Below are 7,134 nucleotides of genomic sequence, written 5' to 3' on the forward strand. Positions count from 1 at the left end.
ATGTTTACCTATTAGAAGAGTGTTGTAAATGACACCAACGTGCATCATCATCAGCCAAACAGAGCATGGGTCCAGTCTATGACCAAAAAAATCAGGAATTATTCCCTGACTTGTCTATATCCAGTAAATCCCACGAAGGGGTGAAGGTGGTTTTTTTTTTTTTTTTTTTTTTTTTTTTTATCCTCACCCGAGGACACTTTTTCATTCTTTGTTCAGATAGAGCAGGAGGGAGAGAGAGAGAGAAACATCGATGTGAAAGGGACACATCGAGTGGCTGCCACCCGCACGACCAACCAGGGCCGGGGACAAACTGCAACCGAGGTACATGCCCTTAGCGGGAACCGAACCCGGGTCTCTCCGGACCGCAGGCCGACGCTCTAACCGCTGAGCCAAATCGGCCAGGGCGAAGGTGGTTTTTTGAAGTGTGTATTTTCTCAGACAATATATGGAAGACAGACAAAGTGAAGTGAGAAACATACGGTCTGTCAAAACCGGGATATTGTTTGAAAAGAAGTACCAGCATTATCTGATCATCTGAGTGGATGTTGCTAAACTTGTATGGTGTCCTGTAAAGCTGGAGACTGGGAGTAGGCAGTTTGTCAAAAAGCCACTGAGTAAATAAAAGCAGGAATTCTGGTTTCTCAGTTTCCCTTCGGGATGGTTACCCCCTCCCTCGCCGCCCCCGCCCTCTCTGCATTTGCTGAATGTGAACGCTGTGCGGGGCCCACACAGCGAGCCTCCACTGCGGGCCTAGGACTTAACCTAGTCCGTTCCTGGTCCAGCATGTTTGCATTCACAGAAGGACACCCCTCCGCCCCCGCCATCCCATTTCTACTTTTACTGCATTTTAGGCCTTGAGAGCGTTTTATCACATAGGATAGAAGTTCAAATCTTCTCCCAGAAAGTTCTTTGGAAGTTTGCTTTAAAAGACATACTTTCCCTCCCTCCCTCGCTGTTTTCTTACCCAGCTCAGACATCTTCAGCCTCCAGGATCTCTTGAAAGGAGCCATTCACAGGCAGAAGGCTCCTTTGTGGAGAAACTTGTGTAACTTTGGCGAGTTCCTTAAAGCAGTGGTTCCCTGGCTGATCTGTAGGCTGGATTCAGTGGGTGACAAAGATTTGACTGATTTGTACAAAGTGAGAGAAATAAGAAACAATGCAGAGTTTCTCATTAAGGAATTTCTTTATCTCACTGTGATCTATTCTGAAATTGTACACTCTCTACTTTCTGAGTAAAATGTCTTTTCTTTTATAATAGGATCATATAAGTGATAGGTTTAAAATAAACACATGCCAAAAAACAAAAAGAAAACAAACCACTCAGTGAAATTAACCCAATGCAGATGCCAAAACATTTTTTTTGTTGTTGTTAATTTTACTGTTTTGTGAAATCCCAAAGTCCAGAGAACCACCATTTTTTAATCAGAGATTTATTTGGAGATAATGAATTTAATGATGTAGGGGTTCAGAACGAGTCACCCCAAGATGTGCCACTTTGGCATGTGAAATACTTTGAGCTGAAGGCAACCAAGACTTTGCAGGTTCATGAGAAACTTTTAGCTCTCTCTTAAAGAACTTAAATTAGGGGTCTTGCCTGCAATAAGAGTTATTACCAGAAATAACTTTTTAAATTACCAATCTGTAGGGCAGGGCAAACTTCTAATTACTGAGCACATGCTCTTCTTATTGTCCTGCAATGACCTTTCTCCTCTCTGAAGCCCCAGGGCACTCTATCCCACCCTTAGGTCAGGATGTTAAATACCTCATTTTCCCTTTTTGTCTTTGAACCTCTCATGTTTGGAGAGTCTGACTCTCTCATGTATGTGGGGTTCCCATATATATGTATGTAATTGATTTGGTGATTTTCTCTGGCGGATCTGTCTCTTGTCTTTTTGGTTATCAGAGCAGCTGGAAGAACCTTGAGGGTAGAGAAAAGTTTCTTCCTCCCCCAGAATGAGATTTAATTGAATCTAATTCTGATGAGGAAGGTTTTGAAAAATCTATCTGTGCACATACAAAAAGTCAACCTACTTGGAAGCAACCAAGACGTCCTCCAGTAGGTGAATGGATAGAATAAACTGTGATCCATCCTGACTGGGGACTACTATCCAACACTAAAAAGAAATGAGCTATCAAGCCATGAAAAGATATGAAGGGAACTTAAATGCATTTACTACTATATGGCATTCTGGAAAGGTAAAACTGTGGAGACAGTAAAAAGATCAGTGCTTGCCAGGTGTGTGTGTGTGTGTGTGTGGGGAGGATGAATAGGAACAGCGCAGAGGATTCTTAGGACAGTGAAACTAGACTCTGTATGAGGCTATAATGGCAGACACATATCATTATAAATTTATCTAAACCCATAGAATGTGCAATGCCAAGAGTGAACCCTAACATAAGCTATAGACTCTGGGTGATAATGAGGTTTCAATGTAAGTTCATCAGTTGTAACCAATATACCATTCTGGTGGGGAATGTTGATAACAGGGAAGGCTATGCATGTGTTAGGACAGAGAATATATGGGAGATCTCTGTACCTTCCATTTAATTTTGCTGTGTACCTAAAGATACTCTAAAAAAATAGTCTATTGAAAAAAAAAATCACTTGGACCTCATTCATTTCCACTGGCCTCTAGGCGAGTAGCTCAGGCTCCTGTCATCGCCACCCCTCTGCTGCTGCTGCCCAAGCAAGGCTTTGCTGTCACTAAAGCCACCTCTAGTAACTCATCACACCCGATTCTCTCCACTTTGTTCCCTGCCAACTGCAAACATTGATGCCATGCCGGGCTATTGGAGTGACGGAGACTGCAGCTGGGATCGAGGGATGGGTGTACCTCGATTTGGAGGAAACTAGGGTAGAGCCTCTATCAGGAAAGAAGTTTGGAAACCCTGGGGAGAAACTAGTTAAAAAGAAGTGGAATCTTGATGAGCTGCCCAAATTTGAGAAGAATTTTTATCAAGAACACCCTGCTTTGGCTAGGTGCACAGTGCAAGAGGTGGAGACATACAGAAGCAGCAAGGAAATGACAGTTAGAGGTCACAACTGCCCAAAGCCAGTTCTGAATTTTTATGAAGCAAACCTCCCTGCAAACATCATAGATATGATTGTAAGACAGAACTTTACTGAACCCACTGCTATTCAAGCTCAGGGATGGCCAGTTGCCCCACAGGATTGGATATGGTTGGAGTAGCACAGACTGAATCTGGGATACATTGTCTTATTTGCTGCCTGCCACTGTCTACATCAATCATCAGCCATTCCTAGAGAGAGGTGATGGGTCTATTTGCTTGGTGCTGGCACCAACGTGGGAACTGGCAGCAAGTAGCTGCTGAATACTATAGGGCATGTTGATTAAAGTCTACTTGCATCTATGATGGCACCCCCAAGGCACCACAAACATGTGATTTGGAGAGGTATGGAGATCTGTATTGCAACACCTGGAAGACTGGTTGATTTTTTAGAGTGTGGGGAAACATCTGAGAATTACCTTGTTCTCCATGAAGCAGATAGAATGCTTGACATGGGCTTCAAACTCCAAATTAGGATGGTTGTGGATCAGATAAGACCTGACAGGCAAACCCTAATGTGGAGTGCCAAAAGAAGTATGCGAGCTTGCTGAAGCTTTCCTGGAAGATTATAGTCATATAAACAGGGGTGCACTAGAACTAAGTGCAAACCTCAACATTCTTCAGATCATGATGTTTGTCATGATGTAGAAAAGGATGAGAAACGTATTCATCTGATGGAAGAGATCATGAGTGAGGAGAATAAAACCACTGTCTTTGTTGAAACCAAAAGAAGATGTGATGAATTTACTAGAAAAATGAGAAGAGACAGGTGGCCTGCCGTGGGTATCCATGGTGACAAGAGTCAACAGGAATGTGACTGGGTTCTAAATGAATTCAAACCTGGAAAAGCTCCTATTCTGATTGCTACAGATGTGGCCTCCAGAGGGCTAGATGTGGAAGATGTAAAATGTGTCATCAATTATGGCTACCCTAACTTCTCAGAGGATTATATTCATGGAATTAACTGCCCGCGGTACCAAAACAGGAACAGCATACACTGTCTTTACACCTAAATAATATAAAGCAGGTGAGTGGCCTTATTAGCTTCGTGAAGCTAATCAAGCAGTTAATCCCAAGTTGCTTCAGTTGACTGAAGACAGAAGTTCAGATTGTTCCAGGGGTAGAGGAGGCGTGAACAATGACCTTTGGGACAGATACCCTGCAGGTAAAAGAGGTGGGTTTAATACCTTTAGAGACAGGGAAAATTATGACAGTGGTTACTCTGGTCTGCTTATGAGAGATTTGGGGGGCAAAGACCCAGAATAGTGTTTCCAGTGCTACAAATTACACCAATGGGAACTTTGGAAGTAATTTTGTGTCTGCTGGTATACAGACCAGTTTCGGGACTGCTGATCCAACAGGGGCTTGCCAGAATGTTTACGATAGCATTTAGCAATCTGGAAGTAATGTTCCAAATATGCACAATGGTATGAACCAACAGGCATAGGCATAACCTGCTACTGCAGCTGCGCCTGTGATTGGTTATCCAATGCCGACAGGATATTCTCAATAAAACTTTAGAACTATATGTAAATGTGTGTTTTTCATAATCGTTCTTTATACCATGTGTTATCAGACAAGATAATTATTTAAGAAACATGGGAGCCCTGGCTGGTTTGGCTCAGTGGTTAAAGCATCGGCCTGTGGACCAAAGAGTCATGGGTTCGATTCCAGTCAAGGGCATGTACCTCGGTTGTGGTTCAGTCCCTGGCCCTGGTCAGGGTTATGCAGGAGACAACCAATCGAAGTGTCTCTCACATCAGTGTTTCTCTCTTTTTCTCCTAATCTATCTGAAGATAAATGGAAAAATAGCCTTGGGGGAGGATTTTAAAAAATAAATAACCCTGACTGGTTTGGCTCAGCGGTTGGAGCGTCAGCCTGAGGACCAGAGAGTCCCGGCTTCGGGGCACGTACCAAAATAAATAAATGAATAAAAATAAGAAACATGGAGAATGCAGAAGTGACTGCAGTACAACAGTAATTATGGTGCACTTTTTCACTATTTAAGTTGGATATTTCTCTACATCCCTGAAACAATTTTTAGGGTATTTTTTAGGTACTAGAAAATGTAGAAAGTGTTTTCACAAAAGGAAATGTACAGTGATTTGAAATACAATGACTGAAGGCAATGCATGGCCTTCCAATAAAAAATATTTGAAGACTGAAAAAAAAAAGTCACTTAGGGTAGTGAACACACAATACAGCGTACAGATGATGTGTTGTGGAATTGTGCACCTGAAAACTATAATTCTGTTAACTAGCGTCACCCCAATAAATTCAATAAAAGGGGGGGAAATAAAGCATTCTAAAATGTTGACATTTGAAAAAGAACTCAACTAGCCCTGGCCGGTTTGGCTCAGCAGTTAGAGCTAAAGCCCAGTCGCAGGTTTGATTCCAGTCAAGGGCACATACCTCAGTTGCTGTTTTTCTAGATAAATGGAAAAATATCCTCAGGTGAGGATTAAAAAACAAAACAAAACAAAACAAAAACAAAACAAAACAAAACAAAAAACTCAAAAAGATGTAATCTTCTTCTTTTTTATGACTTTGCAGACAAATCAGAATTCCACATGCTTCAGGGTCACCATTCTGAACATCAATGTTCCTTGAATAGTACAGTTGATGCTGAAGATAAGGGTGACTGGCTGAATCTGGAGCAGCCCATGACATTCCCTAGGTTGCATTTTAAAATAAAACCCTAAAGTGCAAAAACAAAACCAAATCCCCAAACCAACCAACCAACCAACCAACCAACCAACCAACCAACCAAAAACACCTCAACCTACCAAGCAAATTTAATGCTTGGTTAGAACCACCATCGGAGAGCAGAGATCACTGGCCAGAATATCAGACTGTTGAGCCTCAAGGAATTTCAGAAATGACCTCTCACTATAGAGCTGAGAAACTGATTTTGATGGTTTCTGGTTATGGTGCTCCCACTCACTTGTTATGTGACCTTGAGTTAGCCACTCACCACTCTGGTCTGTTTCCTTAACTGCAAATGACCCTTCTAGGCCTGAAATTTTGTGACTTAAGTCCATAATCTCCAAGTTCAACATGACAGGAAAAAAATGATGGTTTCTCATGGTTAAGGGGTCAAGTCTGGGGAGATTCAAGCTGATGCGGAAAACAACAAAACACTCATTTTTTTATTGCCCTAAATAGACATGACTTATAAGTTATTAGTCTAGAGTAGCTTGGTATTTGGGGAAAACCTGAGAAGAGATTCCTCATTTCCCCCTATTCCCGCCTTTTTTTCTTTTCTTTTCTTTTTTTTACATTAACTGACATCTAGTAAGGTGAGGCTTCTGTTCAAAGGGCAGTGGATCCAAACGCAGTGAGTTACTGCCTCCTAGTGGATGCAGCATGGGGCTCAATTCTCAACTCGGAGATTGTAGCGGGATTTCCCAGGTGCTGCAAGAACGCATCTTTAGAGCTGGAGGGACCTTAAGAAGCCACCTGTTTCGCTTCCTTTACTTTGCAGATGGGGATGCTGACGTTCAAAGTCACACACTGGGGTCCATTTGTCCCAAGTCCGGGCCTATCCCGCTACATCGCACTGCAGCTACATTAGGTTGCACGGACCTCACCTGTTTCTGCAAACTTCCTGGGTGCTGGGAACTGCTAATACCTGTGGCAGGGAAAGAAGGATACCACCGCTGCCGGGAACTTTGGCTGCGGGAGGACGCCTCGGACACAGTCCCGTGGCCCAACGAGGCAAGCGCACCCGGAGAGCCCCATGCATCGTGAAGAGGTGGGGTATGCCAGTCTCGCCAGCGAACCACCGAGGCCAGGAGCGAGGGGTGGAACAGATTCTCCCTCGCAGCTCTCAGAAGGAAGCAACCCTGCCCGCACCTTGATCTCAGACTCCCGTCCTCCGAATTGTAGGACAATACGTTTCTGTCACTTAAGCCACTGTTAGTGGGACTTTGCTGCAGCTGCCCTAGCAAACTACTAGAGATTTTGTAGAGCTTTCCCTGTCAAACACGGTCGTCAATCACACTTCCTGAATGGAAGACAAAGCTGGATGAAGAAACGGCGAAGTAGAAGACTCTCCGAACGAGC

At 43.3% G+C, this 7,134-nt stretch overlaps 1 pseudogene; it reads left to right on the forward strand.

Moving 5' to 3' along the window:
- The first annotated feature begins 2,764 nt into the window (after nucleotides 1-2,764).
- On the forward strand, nucleotides 2,765-4,582 carry LOC118628523 (annotated as a pseudogene).
- The last annotated feature ends 2,552 nt before the right edge of the window (nucleotides 4,583-7,134 follow it).

Source organism: Molossus molossus, unplaced genomic scaffold, assembly GCF_014108415.1.
Source record: "Molossus molossus isolate mMolMol1 unplaced genomic scaffold, mMolMol1.p scaffold_m16_p_13, whole genome shotgun sequence".
Lineage (NCBI taxonomy): Eukaryota > Metazoa > Chordata > Mammalia > Chiroptera > Molossidae > Molossus > Molossus molossus.